Source organism: Lygodium microphyllum, chromosome 11 (genome assembly GCF_053477565.2).
Source record: "Lygodium microphyllum isolate KBCC chromosome 11, Lygodium_microphyllum_v1.1.10, whole genome shotgun sequence".
Taxonomy (NCBI): Eukaryota; Viridiplantae; Streptophyta; class Polypodiopsida; order Schizaeales; family Lygodiaceae; genus Lygodium; species Lygodium microphyllum.
This window is the reverse complement of record NC_141145.1, coordinates 1,985,922-2,011,543: the sequence shown is the minus strand read 5'-3', so window position 1 is coordinate 2,011,543 and position 25,622 is coordinate 1,985,922.

The window sequence follows — 25,622 nt, the reverse complement described above, 5'->3', positions numbered from 1 at the left end:
GACTTGGTGTCTCCTCTTTCTTTCCAATATTAGTGATGCGATCATCCCTTATGACTCTCCAATGCAAGAGAGGATGTGTAAGTGGGTGGTGCGATGGGGTAACTACGTCTCATCTACACAGATATACAAGAACACAAGTTCTAGAAAGGAGCATCCCTAGCACACAAGCTGAAGTCTGACAAGTTTTGAAATCCTAGAGTTAAGATTGACATCCAAGTCCATGATAGGCTATTATTTGACACATTGTTATTAGCTCCTAGTTGGAGTTCATATGAGGTGACACTTTGGCAATCTTGACCAAAGGCAAGGAATCTATGGTCATTTATGTTTAGAGGCTTTTTTTTTTGGGATAATCTTGTACTAGATGCTTGACATTGACACTTAGATTCTCTTTGAAACACCTTATTGGTGGCTTCATCATCCACTACTTGGATATCCATAGTCCTATTTTGGTGGTCTTTGTTGTATAGACTATGATGAGTCATTATCATTATATCATTCTATTACATCAAGTCACCCATGATCTGAGAGTCGATGTTAGCAATTTGATTAGCTCGTGTGAGTCTAACTCATACTTAAAATTTCTAGGTATTTTAGGCATTTTATTGTGACCATTATAATATTTATATAAGCATTTTATGTAGATTGATATGTTACCATTTATGGTATATTTTTGTCCTTTATATTCAAGCTCCTTCTCAATCAATCATTATCCAAAAAAGTTCTATTGGAGAGAGAAAATATTCATCTTAGATCACAATGAAAATTCCATGGCTAAAGTATTCCAACATCATGCTTTAATTTGATTTATATAAAAAGCACCATGATATTACACTCTTTGAATTTTAAAATTATAGAAAATATATAACTATTGCCTTTTAAATTCACAAAAGGGGTATATAAAATGATACAAAAATTTAAAAAATAAAATATTAAATTGTCCTTTGAACACATGTGATATAGAAGGCTTTTATAAGGTGATCCCCTTAGGGCAATCTCTATATAATTTTCTGGTTGAAATTTTTGCATATAAATTTATCATAGATGCTGTGGTTTAAGTTATTACATTGTTCTTTACTACAATCATGTATTTGAAGCTTGGTTTGATCACATTCATCATCTTAATTGTCTATTTGCTTTATTAGAGTCAAGTGAGAGTCTTGTCTTTTTATTGTTTTAACATACAAATCATGTAGGAAATGAGAAGTTATCAACTCCATTGGTCTCAAGCCTCCTTATTGGGTGATGTTGAGGCATGTCATAGGAAAATGAGAGCCCAACTATGGTGGCTTTCCTCCCTCATTAAAATAGCTATTTATCAACTATTGAATAGTTGGGAGACTCTTCAGGGCTCTTCATTTGTGGTTGGAGTACCTTCCTTTGCTTTGGTGTGCATTCACTCCAATTCATTCAAAGGTGGTCCCCATTTTCCATTAGGTACAACAAAGACATCCAACCATGGTACATTAAGTTGTGGCCCTCCATCCATTGGTGGAATCACTTATTTTTCTACAAAAGGGAGGACAATGACCAGTGGAGGGAGCTATATAAATTGTCATATCCATTTTCCATATCTTTGTGTAACCTCCTGCATCTAGACTTGCAACACAAGGAGAGATACATGTCTGCTTTCGAGGCATGCCTAGACACATATTATTAGTTGAGAAGAAAGTTACCATTGTTGTGATATTGCTTACTTATAACAACATCCATGATCACATAGCCAGCACATTTGGCTACACTTGCTCCACGTTCTTCCAAGAGGTGGTGGATGCCAACATGTAGTGTGGGGCCCACTGCATGTAGTGGCCTTCCACTCTACAAAGTTAAGGATGGATCTAGATCGCACCGAGGCCTCTCCAATTGCTAGGGGACCCTAGATTGCACTCATATTAATATGATTTTTCCTCAATGTTGGGTGTCCATGTTTTACTAATGTCTACAAGCTTTTGAAAAACTTTGGGTTTTATTACCACTACTAAGGTTGACAAAGATTGATAGGCACTCTCTTTGATTATCATAGTCTTACATTCCCCAAGTATATTGTTGGGGATGGTGGATTCATTCTTCTTCCATGGCTGTTGATTCCATCATCCGATTATAGTATTATCCCCATTTTGTGTTTCATACATCAGAGCTTCTTCTAAATCCACCATATGCAACTGCAATAGCAATCCGAGTTTCCTCAAATTGATGATGAGTATCATCTATAAACATAAAACATGACCACTTCATTGCTTATACGATTAATCGCTCTCCCTTTGACTACCTTGATCAGCACTTCTTTCCATAAAGCTCTCTTTCTCTCTAACATTGCTTTTTTCACGTGCAATATGAGCCTTAGCTTTCCCCTTTATTTTCTGCTACTACATGCATCTATTCTCTTTGTGTTCCCAAAAATAGCCTCCTAAATGCTACAATGGCTTTAGCCTATAAAGCTAAGGTTTTACTAAGAATTAATTAGATCTAAATGTCTATCTTTATCATTAAACACCAAGATGTTTCTAGTGTAATTATCGTGGTATTTCCATTATCTTGTAATTGACCCAACATATGATGCATTTGGAGGTTTCACATGGAGGATGATAATCCACATGATATCCACCCCATTCGAATTTGCACATCCTTCGAATATGCCACCTATGCAACCACTTGGGTCAAACACCCATATATCCAACTCCTCTCCAAACATGCACATAATCAAGTGTCTAGTTGTATCATAGGTTGGAAAAATAGACATATTTACATCTAGAGTCCCACACCAAGCACCCCCTCTTGAATCCTTAGGACTTGTGTGGGTTTCATACACTTGAGACTTTTGACCTCCATATAGATGCTTGCGATATGCACATCTACAAAGAATATTATTGTTCACTTTTAATCTATGGAACTAAAAGCCGCTCTTGTTGACTCTCACTTTCCACATCCAAATCAACCAAAGCATCACTAAAGGCATCAAGACATTCAACGTGTTTTTGATTTCCTGCCAAGGCATAAAAAGAGATCGTACTTTCATATGTCAAATCATACGAAACATCTCAAACTTTGTAGCATCACATTCATCATTCCATGTATGCATATCCTCTAGCTCTTGAACCTTCTCATGGACTACAAGTGTGTCTTGCGTATCATGTGTATGCATCTATTCTTTAATCTCTCTTTGATTCACTACATCAAGTAATACATGAGCATCATATGCCTCCTCATAAGCACTCACAAGTGCGCACATGCAATTTTTGTCTTATCAACTTCATGCTTTTCAAGGCACCCATTGTATGGCTAATCACAACCTCAGTAATCTTAGCATAGGCCTTGGTATGGCTAATCTCAACATCGGTAATAAGTAGTGTAGTCTGAGGAAAATCCTATCATGCCTCCTCTATCCTTTTACCATCCTCTTCCTCCATCCTTATTTCATCTTGCTCCAGTATTCTTTTTGCACCCTCTTATAACTTTACATATTGTTTCTTGTACAATTCAACCACCCTCTTGCATGAATCCAAAAGGTTCCTTACAAAATCCAAATCTCCATATTCAGGCTCAAGTATCTATAAATTGTAACCTAATACATGTTGCACATCTTGTAAAGAAAGCATATTTGCATCTATAATTCCTGCCATAACTAAGCCTTCACTTCAACTGTTCATGTAGGGTTTACCAAAATATCAAACATAGTTGCACGTGAGGAACCCAAAGATGCAAGGTCTTGTGAAGAAGGTACATTACGTCAAAGATGAAAGAAAGAGAGAAGATATGGAACCACCAAGTTTCAAACACTTTTAAAACCAGCAAACTCAAATTGAAATACAATACCTTTGAACTCAAAACTCAAACACAAATGAAGACGCATGGCAATTATCCCTCAACTCTACCCAACTTTACTCAAACTCATATCAACTCATCAATAATAATTTTTGAAAATGTATAACAAGTCGGTGATAAACATAGCTTCCTTCTCATATTACATTAGATCACACTAATGCATGGAAACAACTCCAACAAGAACATCTAAGGGTTCCTTCTATACCTCCAGCTCAAAGTATCACGAGTAGAAAGCTTTAGCTTTCTTCCTATGTTTTTCACAAGTGGATGCATAGAATTGTGAGATCCAACCTTTCCAAACCTACATATCCCCTTGATGTGCCATGCTATATCGTCATGCAGATCAAAGACCAATATGATCATAACCTACCCAACCAAAACTGTGTGTAAGCAACCTCCAACTAAATTCAAACACCCAAGTCATGAGTATCTTCGAGCACACATATCAATTTTAATATCCACCTATATCATAAGGTACTTATCGTGCATGACATCCTGCATTCATATAGCCATGCCAGGAATCACATGGTGGAGGGACTTGCTTGAGTTGCTGCACAAAACATGCACCATACACACAAGAGGAAACTCGCTTAAGAACATAAGAAGAGAGATGGAGGCAAATATGTTTTTCTTGCTAGATCTTTCTTCTTATTCCATCCACAATACAATGTACACAAAGTATAGATAAGATACAACATAAAGGAAAGTGGCCAACTAAGTCAAACAATGCACAACTGACTATACTAATCGATTGTCACTATAACTATCCCAATTGTAGGTAGGTGTAGCAAACTAAATATAATATGTAATAAGGAAGTGGCCATATGAGGACCATAATGACCACCAAAATGCTAAGTGTAGATGTGTAGACTCATCTAATCAAGAGGTCCATCATCAATGTTTACACATGTTGAGCTTGCCATCTCAACACTCCCCGTCAAGCTCAACTGTATCTCTACAACTCCAAGTAATCTTTGAAATTTTTGAAACTTCTCTACACCTAATGCTTTGTGAGAATGTCATCTATCTAATCCAATGTGACCAAGTCAATCTCTCCTACAAGTATCTTCTCTCTCATAAAGTGGTAATGCACATCAATGTGTCTTGTCTTACCATGGAACATTGGGTTCCTAGCTAGCTATATGTTGCTCATGTTGTCATAATGAATGAAAACTCAACCATCTCCCTACAAATCCAAATCAGTCAATAACTTTTGCAACCATACCACCTCCATGTTACAATAGTAGCACCTCTATACTTAGCATATGTACTTGATAAAGCAACTATAGGTTGTCTTTTTCTGCTCTATGTAACCATTGCACTACCAAAGGAAAACATGAATGTGATGGTAGATCTTCTGTCAGGTATGCGACCAACCCAATTTGAATTTGTGTATCCCAACACATGTATATCCTTACCTACATTGTCAAAAATTCCATAATATAAAGTGGACTTCACATACCTCAATCTGTATCTACTTGCATTCAAATGAGTCTTTCTAGGTATTTGCATAAATTGACTGTAAGGCCAATATCATAACTCAAGTCTAGCCTTGTGATAGTCATATAAATCAAACTCCCTACTATCCTCTTGAACATAGTAGGATCTTCTATCTTATCCCCAACATCAATACTCAACTGCACATTTTTCTCTAATGGCACCAAAAAAGGCTTAAGCACATGTTGCCATACCATACTTGGATAATATATCTAAGCCATATTGCCTTTCGAATAGCCATATACTATCATCATATATGATCACCTCAATACCAAGAAAGTACCTTAGCTCACCCAAATCTTTCATCTCAAACTTCCTCTTCAAAAGTTCCTTAACTTCAGCAATCCCATTGTCATTGCTACATGTAATAATCAAGTTATCCACATAGATGACCGTGATGACCAAGCCTATATCTCCTTTTCTCACATAAAGTGAGTGATTAGCATCAGAAATATAAAAGCCAATGTTGAGAAGGTACTCTCCAATCTTGTACTTACTTCAACCCATAGAACACCTTCTTTAACCTACACTAGATCCACCAAACTAGTTGGAAAGCCTAATCTATAACTAGAAAGACATCTCATGCTCAAACAACATTGAGAATGTATGTAGAAAATTGATAAGTATCATTGTTTTCTGAGTCCGCAAGGCATTGGCAAAATATTATGTGTAGTGATCTTACTTAAATGCAAAAGATCTACAAAAAACCTGTATTTTCCATTGTCCTTATTTACTAGATGAGGTTTGGATGCCCAAGGACTGTTGGAGTGTTGAATAATTCCCTTTTGTAGCATGTCATTAAATAATTTATTTATTATTTGATTTTTCATTGGGGAACATCTTTTTTCAACTTTAATGGGTTTGTGATCTCCCATTTTTATCTCATGTTTTACATCAACCGATATAATTGAAAAAACTCGTTTATCATGAATTAGATTTCCAAATTGCTTTAGCAAATCCTCTATAATTTGTTGTTGTTGTTGTTCTTGTAGTGCCATCCTTACTAACTCATTAGTTTGTAAATTTTGAAAATGGTCCCAAGTACCCAAGTGCAAGAAACGAAGTTTCAATCCTATTGGAATATCCAATGTCATATCTTTAAAATTCAAATGGGCACCTCCTGATGAGCCAATCAGATCCCAAAGTCATTGAAAACACAACACACAGAATGATATAATAGGGATGTTGAAAAAATCTCACTTTTACTCCAAAGGGGACATGGAGAACTTGAAATGTATTATGAACATGTTTATTGCCAAAAATTATAAACTTCAAATGTATGATAAACATGTTTATTGTCACCAAAAGTTATTGAAATTTCTTGAACATGCTATCAATAAGCTTTGATTGTGCTTGCTAAATTAGAACTAATAAAAGAAAAAGAACATCAAGAATCCAACAATACTTCTACATTCAAACCATTAATTTTCACACTAATTGTGCTTACAATTCACTTTTGAGAACTTCATGTTGAGGCTTGAATGTACCAATGGTTTGCTTCTTGCATCCATTCACTTAGGATTTTTTTAATAATGAAATCTTTTCAAGTTGAACATCTTGTACGTACTTTCTTTATTACATTTCTTGGTCTTTGTGGCTTCCAACAGTTCTTGGATAGGTGATCACACACATTACAATTGAAACACTTTGTATATCCATGGGTATCTTTAGCAAATAATCGTCTTTGAGCATTTTGCCGGAGATTAATGACCATCAAGGTTGGCTCTATCTTTTTTTATTCTTGTTGAAAATATTTTCTTGCTTCTTCATTGAGAAGGTTTCCTTCAATTCTTTGACCAATCTAAATATCATCTACAAAAGTCTTAAGACCTTGAACTTAACCCTCTATGAAGATAATGTCTTAGTCTAGGCCATTAAATAAATAACTTCATGTTCTCTATAATTTTTATATCAAATCTCATCACAATTTTCTTCAAATGCACAACAAGTTGAGAAATTGTTTCATGCTCCTTTTGTTCACACTCATTAAGCTGTTGCAGAGCCCTTTTTGCTACATGTCATGAGAAAATCTCATCCTATAGCTAGCTTGAAAGAATTCCAATTATGCTTTACCTCATCAAGTTGTTGAATATACCATGTGGATGCAATTTCTTCAAAAAAAAATTGTACCTCATTGAAATTTTCTCATTCTTGCCAGCATTGATAATAATCTACAACATTTTTTAAGGGATCTAACCAAGATAATATGTCTACAGCTTGTAGAACAGAAAAAGATTTTGGGTGAACCTTCCTATATTGGTTTGAAGAAGAAGAAGAAGAGGAGGAGGAGGAGGTGGTGGTGGTGGTGGTGGTATCTTGATTGGCTAACAAAGATAGAATGGCTTGATTGATAGAAATTTGCTGGTTGGTTGTAGATAGTTTCTCCAATGCTACACTGTAAGATTGCAACAAGGAATTTAGGCTAGAAGTTTGTACAAAGTAAAATTCATAAGAAATCATAATTTCATCTATCAAATTAACAAACATGATGAGTGATGCCTATTGTCTCCACCAACAACTATGTATAAAATTCCTATCCAACAAGCTCTTGACAACACACATTATATTGGCTTAGAAAGGGAAAATATCAATTATTGGAAAAAGAAAGATACTTCAAATAGAGCTTCAACTCTCACCTTTCCCTCACTCCCTTCTTTAGCTAATCCATGCTTAAATACATGAGTTAGTTACTAACAACCAAGAAGTGGTTGGTTTGTTGGGGTACTTAGTTTGTTGATTCACTAAACCCACCCCCATAACAAACTTTTGAAATTTCCTATTGTATGCCAAAGTTAGGGCCCGCCAAAAAGGCATTTCCATGAATTTTAATAAAAAGAGAGAAAGAAGGATCCTTTTAATATTTCTACATATGAAGGAGTACTTGAGAAAGTGCGGAATCTCTTTTTTAATTCTCGCAAATCATAATTATAAACACCTTGTAACTTTACATATATAAGCCTTGGCTAAAATTATATTATCTAGAAGCACAAGTCTACTAAACCATTTACATCTCTGAGGCACACATGTTCCTTGCAAGTAATGTGGTAATCGAGCTATTACAAAAGATGTTCATGCATAAAGTTGTCTACATCACGAGTTTAAATTTCGGGGGGGGAGGGGGGGTTTAAATCCAAACACATGATATGTACTAAGGGGATTGTAGATGGGCCATAGCTATTAGGAACAATTATGTTCTATTCTATACTTTTTATGCATGAATAAAGGGAGAGTCTCTCTATCACAAGTGTAGATAGGAACTCACTTTTCACGTACTACATTTAACTAGGGAAAACTATTTAGGTGTGATTGGAGATACTAAAAGGACCTTCCAAAACCACTAGTTGTAATGCCTTTATAAAGGCACATCATATTCATAAATAGAGTGTTCATTACTATTTTGTAATTGAACTCTTTCTCCTATTGTGTCGTCACTTATCTCCATCCCTCTTTCAATATTTTAAGACCAAACTCATTCATATAAGATAGCAGCATAATGGGAAAAGGGTAACAATACCACACTTACAACCACTGACTTTTCCTAATCACCCACCCACCCACCAATCAAGATTGAACAATGGCATTACCCTTGAATAAGAGTAGCAAGGGATGAGATATCATGAGATTCAATGTCTAAAACAACTCAAACTACGCAAGACAAAGGAAACAAATAATATTTCTTCTCTTTAAGGGTATCATTTACATCACTCTTCAAGGGTTATTGTGTAGGACACAAGCATATGATATATATCCTTAATAGAATGATAAGAAAATTCCTAGTATACAATAGGTGCATCTTGTGTGGGGGAGACACCCTTAGGGATTAGAAAGCCCCAAAATATCATAAACAAATCACAAGAAATATGGCACGCTTCATCACAACTTCTTGAAATAACTAATCACAAGTATCCATGAGCCCATAGACCAATTGTGTTACCTCCATAAGTAAGAGTTTTGACCTCATCACAAGCCAATCACATTTCTATCATTGAAATAAACACAAAAGCTGATTATAAAACTAAATAATTGGCACACAAGCCACCAAAATGACTTCTATTGAGTTGAGAATAGAGAACATGAAATTGAGCTCCATAAGACCATCCAAAGCAACATCAAATGATAACAATTTCTGGTAGACCAAGAGCCCACAAGCCCTCACAAAAGCCCTAGCAAGATGTGACGTGCCCACCTAGCGGGTGTGAAGGCACATTTTTAGCGGTCCATCGAGAGATGAATCTAAGCGACGCTGCCCGGCACTCCCATGGAATTTTACGGGGTTTGTCACCCAGGGTTTCTTGAGTCTGCCTCACAACAGAACATTCATGGCCGAGGAACCCACTAGGATTGACTTGATATTTGAGTCCCTAGTGGTCAAGGTCTCCTGACAACATTCTAGTGTTAGGTGGTCCTGAACATCCTAGTTTATGTAGAGATACCAAGTCGAAGCAGACCCATGCCGCACATGGTTCAAAGAGAATCGAAAACAAGAGGGATGTGCGGCTCAAGTAGGGCATAGTCCCATTCCGGTCCCCTAAAACAGCATGAATTGGGGTTCTAACCTAACAATTCCTAAATCTCAAATTTCGGTAAAACCTGGTGAGAAGCCTCCCAGTTCTCTTAGACCACCCTATTGTAGAACGGACCCCATCGCGAGGGTTCCGTCCACCCGCTTCCCTCAATAGGCATTCTTTAGTTATTTAATTATGTCCTATCACATTTATGTGTGACATTTAAATCCATGTTCCTTAATTAATCCTTTTAAGAAATAGGGTTTGTTTGCATAATTTATAGTAGAGAAACGAATATAGAGCAACCAATCATTTTGGCAAACAAGTTCCTTAATTTATCTTGAAGTTAATCTTTGCCCCCTCCCCATACAGGAGAATTTACATGTCCTTCTACACAAGTAACTGGTCCAAATCACATGGCACCACAATTTGCATCCTTTATTTAGAATAGGATCTTCCAACATCACACAGACTTTGGGGCCACAGAGGTCCTCAACTCCATTTTGGACTTGGCAAGGGGTGTCTAGAGCTCCACCTAACCCGCAAGCTGCCTAGGAGTGAAAACATTATTCCCATGGTTGGCCTTCTCACCACTCGACCTTCGGGTCGTGAATCTAGTGGTGCCCTTTTCGGGTTGATCCACGGTGCGATCTTGGAGGTGATCCATCCGTGCAAATAACCTTTCCTTAATTAAATCATTTAAGAATCAAGCATAGTCAAGGTAGTTAGCTCTTATATAATTTTCCAAGAAAACATTCCTTTATCCCCATGGCAATTCGTCATCATAGACCCCCGCCATGAATTTACCATCAATCACAAACACTTGAAATAATAATTCAAACAACAATTCAACAAAAACAATGGTATTATTTCCCAAACATTACAAGAAAATTTGCGATAACCTTTCCATTGCATATTTGCTCTCCCCCTTGGGATCAAAGAGGGATACTATGTAAAATTTTAACTTGACTTTATCTTCCTTTCTCGTAAGGCAAAGAATGCAAGACAAATTTGTAATGATGTAAGACTATCTTCCGATGTAAAATAATTCCCAAATTATTGTGCAAGTTGTAATCAACTCATGGTTTGGTAGCACAAGGTAAACTCCTTAACCGCTATTTTAGGTGAAATCTTCATAGGATAGATACAAGACTTTTAATGAAAGATCATTTCATGTACCATTGATGTATGTTTCATATAATCTTTCCCATGCATCTACTGTCTATGCACGTAACCCTCAAGGTAAACTTATATGCTTTTCATACTATGTATGATTTTGTTGTGTAGCACTAGGATGCCATGATTGTATTTGGGTACAATAATTTGTGCGAACCTCAATGCACCATATGCATAAATCTATGCAAGTTCATTTATGGTAATCGAGAACCTAACATGAAAATAATTATCCTACCATCCCCCTATGAGTTCATTAACTATCAAAAAATAAATTCAAGCTACTTGTTAAAATGAATTCATGCACATGCCTATGTCTCAATGAATAGCGGAGATGGAAATTAGTACCTAGGTATTTAGAGATGAATTGATTGCACCCATAGAAGCCAAAGATGAAGACATTTATGAAGCAGAAACTGAAGAAGCTATTATGGTGGGGACTTCTCAATCTAAAGTGCAACCCATGCTTAAGAAAGAAGCTCATCTTCACAACATGCAAGAAGAAAGTGATGCTCACTTTATTCCTAGTAGTCACTACTCCCGTACCCATTGGGCAAGGGCGACCACTGAGACCGTTGTTAGGATTGGAGAAAAAGAGACTCCATGCATTGCCCTTATAGACCATGGCTCGGAGATTAATGTCATGTCAAGAAGTCTCTACGAGAATGGTGGATGGCCCATTGATGTGGACCCAGGATGGCGCATAAAAGCATCCAATAACTCCTCTGGTGATACTTATGCAGCATGCCCTTATGTACAAGATACTATTGGTAATGTAAAAGATGAATTTCATTTCTTTGTTCAAGATTCCTGCAGCTATCCTATCATTCTTGGACAACCTTTTATTTCTAAGTCTCGTTTAGAGACAAAGGCCCTTGATGATGGTTCATCATATGCTCAGATAAGAAGTAAGGATAATGACAAAGCTATCCAATTCTTGACTGTATGTGTAAATCATCACCGGAATAGAGATCGATTGAGAGATCATCCTGTTCCTCCTAATGTCCGAGAATTTAAGGGTTTTCGGGTAGCACTGCTATAAGTGGAGGCTATGGCAGTGCATCATGTTATAAAAACTTGCCTTCACATATAAAGAGGGCAAGGCCAAAAGCTGACTTGCAGATTTTTATGGCCAATAGTGTGGGCTTTTATAAACGGTTTTCAGCCGTGAATAGGGCTGAAAGAAAGCATCTATGTCATGTGGAATAAGAACTGAAGAAAATTGATGTTTTGCCTATAGATGAAAAAATTTCAGGGCTATTTTATGGGCTGAATGATAATGATATAGTGGCTGAAATATATGCAGCTGTTCATGCTGAAAATCAAGCTGAAAATCGGTCCATACAAGTATGCACATTGGATATGTATGACATAATTCAAGAATCTGTAGATCATGAAGCTCTTGGACATCCGAATAAGGAAGAGGTAAGAGTAGAAACAAAGTATAAGACATTTGATAAAAAGGTCAAGCCAGTGGCTACTCCTCTACCACCCGAAAGTGAAGGACTAGCAAAAAGGGTATCCAAACAGCCAAGCCTTTGTGATCCCAAAGATATTGGTCACCAATTTATAGCAGACAGTTTACAAGAGCTAAAAATTGGTGAAGACTCTTTTCTCTTGACAGCTAAAAAGAAAATCTTCATGCAGATGCTAAAGAATCATGGTAAAGCTTTTTCATTTCAGCCACATGAAAGCCAAGGGCTCACTCATGCATGACATACGAGACTTCTTATGCATAGACCTAGTCTATGTGCCATAAAGACAATGATCACAAGAATCAAAATGAGAATAGTCAAGGGGTGGTAAGTACTGCAAAGCAAAAAGCATTTTCATTCCCTTAACGAACATGTGCCCCAAATGAGCATGCCAAAGAGATACATGAGGTAAAGACCCTATAGACAAAGCATTATCAACTGTAGATCTAGAAACAACTAAGGGGCAGAGGCTGCTAGCCTTGGCACTCTCACAAGCACAAGCTTGCCACAAGTAATCTTCCATGTAAAGTCTCCAAAAGATACATGATATCCTGTGCCATCAAGTTGTCCAACGGACATGAAACTACATGTCAATGTAGGTACATGACATACATCGTGCATAACAAAACTTCTGTCAGAAGGATATTGCAACCTAACATCACCAATGCTGACAATCTCAAGAGACCTGTCATCACCCAAGTGTAGAGAAGCCGAAATAGAATGGTATGAATGAAACCACTCTTGGCAAGGTGTCACTTGAAAGGATGCACCTGAGTCCAAGAGCCAACACTATACATACATAAAGTTTATCTTTGTCATCTGTGAAGCACTAGATGAAGCTTATACAAGGATATAATCCCCATCAAAATCCTCGGGCTGCATAACATTGATCTCTTTAATCTTAACACTTTACTTAGTAGGTACTATGCTACAATCAGAAGACTTATCTTACACTTTCTCTTTTCCCTTCTCTGTGCGCCTTTCATTGCATAGTTCATGAGACTGTGGCCTTTCTTTCCACAATGATGACATGTCAAATTGGCATTCCTTCCATAGGATTTCCTGTGTGACTTTCCACAAGACTTGGACCGAGATTTTTGCAAATCCCATCCACAACTACTATCACGATCATTCTTTTCATTTCCATCATTTCTACCTCTAATGGTCAAAGAATGAGACAAACATGAGACATCCAAAATCTTAAAATTTATATCTTTCTACAGAAGAGAGCTCTCAACATTAGATAGCTTCAGAGTAGTGGCAGAAGCACATAAGATAGTGCGGAATACATCCCAAGACTCATTAAGAGTTCCAAGAAAGAACAATAGAGTGATATCCTCTTTGAAATAAATTCCCTACGAACCAAAGTTCTTAAGAATAGCATGAAATTAGTGTAGATGAGCTGACATGGTCACATTCTCTTTCATGCGGAGATCAATAAGCTATTTCAGCCAATACATTTGACTTGCAGGACTTTGCTTGTCACACCAATCCCTGCCAAACTTGGCTCTTCCAATAGGCATATTTCATACAATCAAGCTTATTGATGTTGAAGATAGCACTGTCAGTGAAAGAAGATACCAATTGTAAGCTAAAACAATGCAGATAGTTCAAAATTGCTTGCTGTAAACTGTAGAAAATGACAAAAAACCACCAAAACCAAGGAAAAATGGCGAGAAACGAGTATCTAATGATGCTGCCCACCAAGTACCATCAAAAGTACATCAAACCAAGATGATTAAGCATGAAAAATACATCACAGTAGTCTGGAGATATATGCTTGCTATAATAAGTTGCAGTAGTGTACGATGAGAGCTGACTAAGTTACTATACAACATCGAAACTTCTATAACAACACGAATCATTCAAGAACATTATCAATCAACTTGCTGCCTGTTGGTGATGCCATTCCATGAAAGCAATTGGTAACACAACTTCTTGACACTGTAAAAAGGATTACTTATGATAATATTATTACCATATTATCTAACAAAGTTGGGATCAATTTTGATCAAGCTTGGATATCTATGATTGATTGTTCACAATGACATGAACGACGATGCATAAATCAAGAAACAACTATGATCTTACAAGAGGACATAGTCAAAAAAAACAATCAAGCTTTACTTTCTCAAAGATATTCCTCTCCACGCTTTATACATAGGCGTCATCATGGCGGTAACTTCTCTCATATCGTGTTTTTTAATAGACATTCTTCTTATTGTAATAGAAATGATCACAGTACAGATGATTTTCAGGTAAAATAATATGAGGAAGAATATGGTATTACTAATAAACAACACGTTTATCCACAGATTATTCTCCTTATGAATACTACAAAAAGAGTGATTATCAAACCCATGTATATTTCAAGAGGCGTTTTTATTTAGATCATAATATAGCATATGTTGCTACACATGACAATACTATTGAAGAAGCAACTTATGTGAGTTATTATATCTCTTTGGAAAGGATACTTCATGTTTGTGTGCTGGATCTCTTTTTATTATTGATTCTAGTGCTACAGGATACATGACATATTAGTCCCAATGGTTACATAATTATCATTCTATTCTTGTCAAGAAATTGGTTTATCTTGTTGATGACACAAACTGTCAAGTCAAAGTTAAAGGTGATTTATATCTCGGTACTCTATCGTCAGCAAGAGTTCTGTGTGGAGTTTTACACATCCTAGATCTACAAATGAATCTTATTTTAGTTGCAATGCTTGTGGATCTTGGTCTCTTTGTTGGTTTTGACCATATCAAGTATGGCATTGAGAAAGATGGAAAACCATAGCTGTCGCTCCTCAAAATGGTAATCTTTTTTAGTAATCTTTACATGAAGATATTACAAATTTTGTTACATCTCCTGGTGATCTTAACAGTAAAATATAGCTTCACGCTTTGTTCATTTTGATTTTTCTAATCTTGTCCATCTTTATCAACGTGACCTTGTTCAAGCTATGGAATTCAAAGCTCATTCTCACATGGGTATTTGTGAATATTGTGCACTTAGAAAGCATTTTCAAAAACTGTTTTCAATTTCTAAAACTACTCATTCTAAAGATAATCTTATTCACACTAATATTTATTGACCTTTTTCTCCATCAAAATCTCAATATCAGTATTTCATGACTTTTATTGACGACTTTTCAAGATACACCTCTGTTTTTCTCTTGAGACACAAATCAGATTCAATTTTATTATCTTTTAAGAAATATAAAAAAGATGCCAAACTTCGTATTGGTCATCATATCAAGAAACTTCAGAGTGATAATGATGGAGAATACTGATTTTGATTATTATTGTAATAATCAAGGTATTCATCCATGAATATATGGTTCCCTACTCTCCTCAATAGAATGGTGTTATTGAGTGTAAAAACAGGACTATCCTCAATGTTGTGTGATGTATGCTCATTCATTCTGGCTTATCTAAATGTTTCTAGATTGAAGCGGTCTTAACAATAGTATTTGTCCAAAATCATCTTTCTATTTCTCCTTGTAAAATAGTGATTACTACTTAGACAGGTGAGACTCCTTCTATTTCATTTTTTTAAACCTTTGGATGTATTGCTTGTATTTACGTACCCAAAGAGACTCATAGAAAACTTGATTCCATTGGATATTCAAATTTTCCTAGGGGGTACAAGTTTTATGATCCATCCTCCAAGAAGGTTATCATAAGTCGTGATGCTATTTTCAATGAGAAACTTATGGGCAACACATGGTGTCATGAGGACATTGGGAGGACATGGTCATATGGTCATTAGAGGACATTGATGAAAAAAAGTCATTACTCGTTGCTTTTTCTTTTCTATATGATGATGAACCTCCTACACAAGATAATATTGACTCTTCACGATTCATAACTTGTACCTATTATTGCTAATGATGACCGTGGCATTGATCTCTATGTTGATCTTCCAATTGATAATCTCAACTTCCTTCAACAAGTAAAGAAGGTTTTATCTTTTGCATTTGATATGGTGGATCTTGCAGACATGCACTCATGTCTTGGTATTCAAATTCGACGCTATCAAAAAAAGGGTGTTTTAATACTATGTCCAACAAAGTTCATTAACAATATTATTTAGAAGTTTGGTTTGGATTCTGAATATCCTACTAGTACTCCTTGTCTTATGAGCTCTACCAAAAACTCTCACTTTCTGCACCAGACAACATCCTAGTTCTCAATGCCTTAAACATTGGACTGTAGCCAAATGATTTTTGAAGTATTTGAAAGGCACTAAAGATTTTGGGTTGGTTTATCGGTGCCAACAAAACTCCAATTCTATGTGCTCACTTCACCTTTTGGGTTATACAGATGTAGATTGGGCAAGCTCTCACTTATCTATGCATTTTATAAGTAGAATTTGTTTCTTTATCAATGGTTGTCATGTTTCTTACACTAGCAACAAAGAACATTGTGTTGTTGTTTCCACTACAAAGGCTGAATATGTAGCTGTATCTTTAGCGGCTCGAGAGCTAGTATGGCTTCAACAAGTTCTATCAGATATTGGCCATCGTCCTCACTCCAGCATACCATTTTGATGTGATAACCAAAGTGCCATTAGTCTTGCTAAAGACTATGTTCAGCATAACAAGTTTAAGCATATTGCAATGCATTATCATTACATTTGGTATGAAGTAAAGAAAGGCATGATCATGATTGAACATTGTCCAAGTGATCAGATGATTGCATATATATTCACTAAAGGACTCAATGAAGTACGCTTTACTCAGCTAGACTTGGAACTTGGAGTTGTCTCAACTTCAATCTTTGGGAATTAATCTACTACGACATTGTAGTGCCATTGAACATACTCTTTGTAGGCACCATATACTTCACACATGCATATACATCTGAGAAATCTTGGTCATCTTTGTAAATAAATATTCAATTTCACTTCACATGCACAGATTCACTTTACATACACACAATAATCCTTCTTGATCATGGTTGTAAATTTGTATCTAGGAGATGGGGTTTTTCCCTTGTGCTCCCCAAGGCTTTTTTCATATGCAACTGGAGACCTTTGTTTGAGCATATATATATGTAGATTGTGATTAATATGAAATAGTCCTCGGGAGTCTACATGGTGTGTTTCTTCTCTCCCTCTCGAGTCTCTACATATCTTCTCTCTCTACATCTCAACAAAGACTACAATCATCATTATCATCTGTTATTGGAGTAGTGATCAAAAGCTTTTGATTGTTAAACTTACAAACAAAAATTTAAGTACATAAATGAAGGTTTCAAAACATTTTATTCATTTTGAAAGCCTTTGACTAGTTTTTTCCCTTTCTGCTTCGCCTCCGACTCAACTAATGGTAGTCCATAAGGTACATTTTTAGGGATAATTTTATTTCAATTTTAAAATATAATTTATAAATCATTTTCTATTTTAAATACTTTTGTTGTGCTAGAGGTCTCCCTCATACTTTAAAAGTATTTTTAGAATTTTAGTCTCCCTTTGTATATGTGTGGATTAGAATTTAGCTCGCATTTCCTCTCGATCTTGCCTTGCAATCTGGTACTTGGCGAGCCACGTCTCCATGGAGGCATGGTGCAACATACAAAAGCGATTCACCTTCTCTTCCATTGAGGCATCCATTCTTTTTTCTACCCCATTTCCAACCACCACATCTCCAGTCAGCCTGTCATCGTCCTTCAGCGTCCATAGCATTTCATTGTCTGGTTCCACCGTTGGTAGCCATTGTGAGATATGCACTAACGCCTCTGACACCAACCAACCTTCCGCCATGCTACCTTCCGAATGAGCTCGTTGTCGCACAAAGCCTTTCAGGGTTTTCATGAAGCACTCCAGGAAGAACATCCATCGCGTATGGACAGGTCCAGCAATCTCCACTTCATCCACAAGATGCACAAGAAGGTGAACTTGTATCGTGAGCATGCTAGTGGGCAGGTATTTCTCAAAGAGACAGACCGTCTCAACTGCTCCCCGCCTTGCGGATTCAATAGAGGACGTCTTAATCTCTTTCTGTGAGATCCATTGCACCAAAGTCAACAGCTTGTAAATGGCCCCGTGAATTTCTGGAGTTAGACATCCCGTGATCGCGATCGGTAGGACAAACTGCCACAAATGAGAAAGCATTAAGAATAATGGTCACTTTTCAAATTTCAAAATGTCCACGCTAATTAAAATCCATTCTGTTCACAAACCTAACATATCTTATGCCAATCATGGGATTTTAGCCCAGACATTTGGTCATCTTTAGAAAATGCGGACCTGAGAGAACGCATCATACCCGTCGGAGTGCGGATAGACTTGATTACTTGCTTCACAATGCGCTCTTCTTTGGTATACAAAACCCAGGGAGCGCGATGAAGCTGCACTCCCCCTTCAGCACTCGACTACGGCCAAAGCGCCTCCATCTTACCTACCTCCTTTAAATCCATTCGTGACCCTATAGTGTCTCTCTTTCCTGTGATGTGGTCCCATAGCAAGCTGCCCAAATTTTTGAAAATATGCATGGGATCCAACAAGTGGTTGACCTGTAAGTGGGTCCAATATGGCAACTCGTAGAAAACTGAGAACCGTTGCATTCCATTTGGATGTGATTCCGGGTTTACCATTTTCAGCTCGTACCAGCTTGCAACGTTCATACGTGCTGGAGGTTATCCAAGAAAACCTTCCCTGAGTTCATGATCCTCCGGCAAGAAAGCGACGTGTCCTTGATATACCATCTTCTTCATGGTTCGTGACCTTTGGGAGTCTAATTGTGGCCCACACAATGGACATGCATGATAACCTGAGGTAACGAGACCTGTAAGGCGATCCACGACCTAGTGAATACTTGATTGAATGAAATAAAATATAGATATTACCGGCGAGAACAAAGGTCTGCTCACCTTAGCACTCTCCCAATCCCGGAAAGTCATGCATCGTCCACATGAGAATGGCTCGAATGTTGGCTGACCGCCGACCATCGCACCTGCTCATATCTTGCACCGTGACCCCCTCCTCCCACAAAATCTTAAGCTCATCGACTAATGGACGAAGATACACATCCATATTTTTTACTTTGTAGCGGCCCGGGACGAGCAAGCTAAGGATGAGATGTCCTTTCTTCGTAGAAAGCCATGGAGGAATGTTGTAGTTGACAAGCACTATAGGCCACACACTGTAAGAAGTCGAGCGCAGACCGAATGGGTTCACATAATCCATGGCGAGACCGAGCCGAAGATTCCTTAGCTCTCGCGCAAAGCCTAGGAAGGTAGAGTCAATGTGGCTCCATGCGCGCGAATCTGCTGATATTCGTTGCACTCCATCCGTGCACCTATTCTGCACATGCCACGTTGTCAAGCTTGCCATGGCAAACATGCGAAACATGTGGGTTATGCGGGGGATGAGCGAAAAGTGTCTGAGGACTTTTTGAGGGATGGTATGCCCTTGTAAGTCCTGTCGATACCTGTGAGCACCACACTTTGGACATGTCTCCATAGTCTCGTATTCATCTCGAAACAATATGCAGTCGTTGATACATGCATGGATGTTATTGTAGTCCATGCCAAGCTTCCGTAAAACATGTCGTGCATCATCACGAGACTCGGGCATGGTGTTTGCAGGTGGTAATATATGATATTTCAATAACCTGAAAAAATCATAAAACACCTTGAAAAATCCATCCATGTTTGCAATAATACTGTTTAAAAAAAAAACAATGAAGTCTGTGTGCAAGGTACCTGAATAACTCAGTCACACTCGTATCGCTCCAACCGTATTTTGCTTGCACACTTAAGAGTGCAAGCAATGTCTTCAACCGAGATACTCGGCACACATCATATAATGGTATGGATGCTTCCTCTCTAAGCGGGTCAGATGTCTCAACATCCATGGGAATCAATGCATCGATCATTGCCTCCATCTCAGGCTCCAAGATTGTAGGCAAGTCGGGAAGGTTGTTTGTCTCCTCTGGCATTGACGGTATAGTTGGGCCTTGTGAGTGGTTGATTGGCTCCTGCAATCCATCCATCGCACGTCCACGAACTCTTCTAATTGGCCGCAAAGGGTGCACTCCCCCTTGGGTCGAGACATCACCCCCCTGGATACAAAATTTGCCAACAAGACCCAATCTTATTGTGTATGGTTTTCAATTAGCTTGAGAGTACAATGCATGAAAAATGTTAACTTCAAATTACCGTTTGCTGAAAATCTACAATCGCCTGATCAATGATCTCAGATTGAAACTCGCCAAATCGTCGTACATGTTCTATAGACAATTGGCGTTTTCATCTAATTGCCAACTTGCATTGAGAGCAAGGACATGGGACACGCTGATTAAGATACGGCTCACGGTCTTGAACAATAGGACCTTCTTCGTTTGCCATCTTATCTACATTACAGCAAACGAGGCTTAAATGGATAGCTTTATGGAGATGTACGTCAAGTTGCAAGTTGACCATAAACCTTGCATTCTATATAGTAGTCGAGAGATTTTCCGATGTTATATCTCGGCCTTGTATCATGCTCAACGATTTGTTTGTCCCGGTAGATAATTTTTTGTTATATCTCGGCTTTGAGTATAAGTAATCCATTTTAAAATTAATGCGCGCCATCTATGAAATTTTATAACTATAGTAATAAAATTTATTTCAATAAATTCTACTCATAGTCATAAGACCTGAGAGAAATTATCCTATACTCAATTTAAGGGTTTCTTCTTCTATAACAATAATTTTGGGTTCATTTTGATGAAGTACGTGGCCGTATGCAAAGCACATTGCATACCATTATCAATACGTATATTATCTTAAATTTCCTTCCCTTCCCTCTCCCTCTCTTTCTCTCCCTCTCCCTCTCTTCCTCTCTTTCTCTCACCCTCTCGTTCTCTTTCTCTCCCTCTCTCATTTCCTCCCTCCCCCTCCCTCTCCCTCTCCCTCCCTCTTTCTCTCTCTCCCTCTCCCTCTCCCTCTCCCTCTCCCTCCCTCTTTCTCTCCCTCTCTCATTTCCTTCCCCTCCCTCTCCCTCTCCCTCTCCCTCTCCCTCTCCCTCTCTTTCTCTTTTTCTCCCTCTCCCTCTCTATCTCTCTTTCTCTCTCATTTCCTAAACAAGCAAAAAATAAAGTGATTTAAACATCCTCCAAGCAAAAGGGAGAGGGAGAGATACAATGCACTCTCCCTCTCTTTCTCTTTCTATCCCTCTCTCATTTCCTTCCCCTTCCTCTCCCTCTCACTCTCTTTCTCTCTCATTTCCTCTCCTAAACAAGCAAAAAATAAAGTGATTCAAACATTTAACAAGCAAAAGGGAGAGGGAGGGAGAGAGAGAATGCACTCTCCCTCCTTCTCCCTCTCTTTCTCTTTCTCTCCCTCTCCTATTTCCTCCCCCTCCCTCTCCCTCTCCCTCTATTTCTCTTTCTCTTTCTTTCTCTTTCTCTTTCTTTCCCTCTCCCTCTCCCTCTCCCTCTCCCTCTCTTTCTCTCTTACTCTCTCGTTTCCTCTCCTAAACAAGCAAAAAAGAAAGTAATTTAAACATTAAACAAGCAAAAGGGAGAGAGAGAGAGAGAATGCACTCTCCCTCTCTTTCTCTCCCTCTCTCTCCCTCTCCCTCTCCTTCTCTTTCATTTCCTCTCCTAAACAAACAAAAGAGAACGATTTAAACCTTCAACAAGTAAAAGAAAGAGAGAGGGAGACTCACCAATGAGATATGGCGAGCGTGGGCGGCTTCTCTTTGCAACGAGGGCTCCTCCTCTCCTTCGCGAACAACGGCGGTGGCGGCGGCGGCGGCGGCAGCAAGTCTCTTCCTCCTCTTCTCTCACAAAGCCTTGGCTCTCTCCCTCGCTCTCGCTCTCAAAAGGCGAAGAAAAGAAAATGAAAACGGCGCTCTGGTTTCGGCCGCGCTTTTTTTCCCTGGGGCGTCGCTATATGCGTCGCTATTTGCGTCGCAAATGCGAAGCAAATAGTGACGCATATAGCGACGCCAATTGCGACGCCTATAGCGACACCGATATCCAGCATCGCTATTGCCCCATTCCCTTGTAGTACTTGTTCAACTAATTCTACCACTCTTCCTTCTCTTCCTTGGACTAGTCCACCACCACATAAATGTTATTCCACCCATGCTTTGTTGTAGGTTTTGATTCATGATACTGCTATGTTTTTTTGTATACCGATTGATGCTCAAGATATAGATGCATTGATAGATGTAATGCTATATGAGACTATTACAAATGCTATGGTTGATAATATGGATCCATTGTCTGTTGATGTGATTGGTAACATTTCTAATGGGGATGTGATGATGGATCATATCGATGCTAATATGCAAGAGATGGATGATGGATCATTTCTAATGGGGATGTGATGATGGATCATATCAATGCTAATATGCAAGAGATGGATGATGCTATGAGAGTTGAAGTTATGAAAGAAATATATGCTTTAGATGAATACACCAATGCACAAATGGATGCTCCAACCATGCATAAACTCAAGGATATAGGATGTTACACTAATATTTTGGATTACCCTTTGATATCAGAGAATCTAATGAGTTCATGGGTTTAGTCATGAAAGGCTATATTAATGAGGGTATGTCATGCACTATTAATGTCTCACGATCTAGGTGAAATTAAAGATTGGAATTGTTATGCATACCAGAATATACCGATGACTTGGCTATTTGATCCTAGTGTGAGGTTGCTTATTCAAAAAAAGAAGGTCATGATCATACTAGTGTTTAATCTAGGTGGCTACATAGTGTGGCACATCATACGGATATGTAGGTTCGAAGAGGGTGGATGTCATGATGTTGTGCATCCACTTATGAAAACCCTAGGAAAAAGGACATGAGCTAGGTGTTTTGTGTAGCCAAATTCAGCGACACTATCCATATATTTTGTTTTGGCTAGTGAGATTGATTGTATAGATGATCTAAGTTAGATGAATAAGACCTCATGCATGGATGGGCCATTTTTTTAAATGGTGAAATGGTTGGCATTGTACGACTAACGAGTACATGCTTTTAGCATTGTTTGTGAGTACCTTTACATCTTTGGAAGAATAGAAGGAATGGTTAATGATCACTATATATGAGGAAGGTAGCTTATGGCTTTTTTGAGAACACCTCCATACATGATCTAGTGGATGTAAGTTGTGTGGCCATAAGGGTGGTGAATGATAACATGGACAAGGATGGGAAAAATCTCATCCTTCATTCAAATATGCTTGATTGGTGAATAATACTTGAATTGGAGAAAAAGAAAGAGGAGGAGAAAAATAAGTATTTAATATATATTGCCATGCATTGTGGGAAAAAAAGGGATTTTCCTTGCATGCTTTTAGGAACCCAAAGGAGGGTGGGGGTGCAACCTCATTCTCGTAAAGAAGGATCTTCATGTGGGGGAATGTGGGAATACTATTATGCACAAGAGTAGCCAGTGTGTCTTCCCTCCTATTTTTCCTTTTGTGTATTCCCTAGACTACATTAGAACTCACCTTGCTATAAGGAGGCCAATGCTATAAAGAAAGGAGGGGAGCATCAGTTCAATGGACTCTTGGTTGTCTATAAGAAGAGTCTAAATTTTAACAACATACCGAAGTTTTACTAGGGTTTCAATAGTTCTTGTGTTGAAATCATTGTGTATACAACACTACAATTACAACACTACCTTCAAGATATACTCCACTAGATTTATAAAGTTGACTTCAAGGTGGCAACAAGCCGAGTCTCTCTCCATGCTTCTATTCTCAAGAAGACAATTGAGTAAAAGAAACACTTTTTCAAGTCCTACCCTCCCCTAACGAAAAGTACAAAAGCTAATCCTTCTGTTTGCCTTATCATGAGAGCTAGCACTATGATGAACTCCTTCTGTGTAGTCTATGGTCCTTGCTACAAACATCAAGAGTTGAAAGTTCCTTGTTATCATAGCTACCATTCAGCAAGGGCATCTTATTGACTAACGAACCTTGGAAAGAAACAAGTGACAACAAGAGAAGGGTAAACCTACCCTAAGAGGAGAATCACGCTATACTTAATTTGCATATATTGGAGAAGTGGAGAAATTGATGTAGCTATCATAGTTCATCTTAACTTTGTTTATGTATGTGTTGGTCAATGCTTTATGGAAAGAATGCAATGAAGGAAGTTAGGCTTTACCTCTTCTTACAAAACATACTTCAATTTTTGAAGTGACTTAATAAGGGTTAACTACCGAGGCTTATTTTTTATCACTCTTGAAAAGCTTTATGTTCAGATGAAGTGGAGGGCTAAGTAGAGTTTGGGGTTAATGTCGACCACTACTAATCCCTGGAAGCACTTGGGTGAAGTGGAGGGTTAACATTGAGGATATTCTCATATGAAATTGTGATTTGGGTTCAAAGCTTTTGATTGGGATTGTAATCCAGGTTTCTCATAGTGTTGTGCATAACATTGAAAGTATCTCTTCCTGTTCAGCTAATACTACCACTGTTCCTCCTCTTTCTTGAATCTCTTGGTAGAGACCCCACCTCTTATTGGCCTACATTTGCATCCTTTCAACATGAGTGTTAAAACCCGATGTGAGATGTCTTGACAAGGTTGAAGGATGGTAGACTTAGGAATCATGAAGCTGACAAGGACTTTATAAGGAATGTAGTAGGGAGGAGCGGACCTAGTTATTGAAAGAGTGTATACATGTAGTTAAGTGTAAAGATTTGGATATGGATTGTAGGATACATGTAATTCAAATATTAATACGGGAAGTACAAATGTAGTTACCATTTCAAGTCATAGATATGCAAGAACAATAAATTACTAATTGAGAACCTGAGAGGATATAGGATTTGGCAATGGAAGCACTTGAGATGATTAAAGAGGAAGTGGGCATATATAATGGACACGACGTATGTAACTATGTCAAATTTTTTGATAAAAGGATGCAACAATTTGATATCTAAGAGGATTGTAGGATTGAATGTTTTGAATATGTTGATGAAAGTGGTGTTTAAGAAATAGTTTTAGGAGATTCCACATATGTATGGAATATCCTAGGATGACTACATGTATGCTCTTAAAGTCTAGGAAGAATATAAGTGTGCCCAAAGAGCTAAAATTTGTATGAAAAATCATAATTTGTCTATTGAACTATTTGAGATTCCACTGCTACATGCTAAAGTTGCAAAGTATAATGCAAAGGTAGACATAA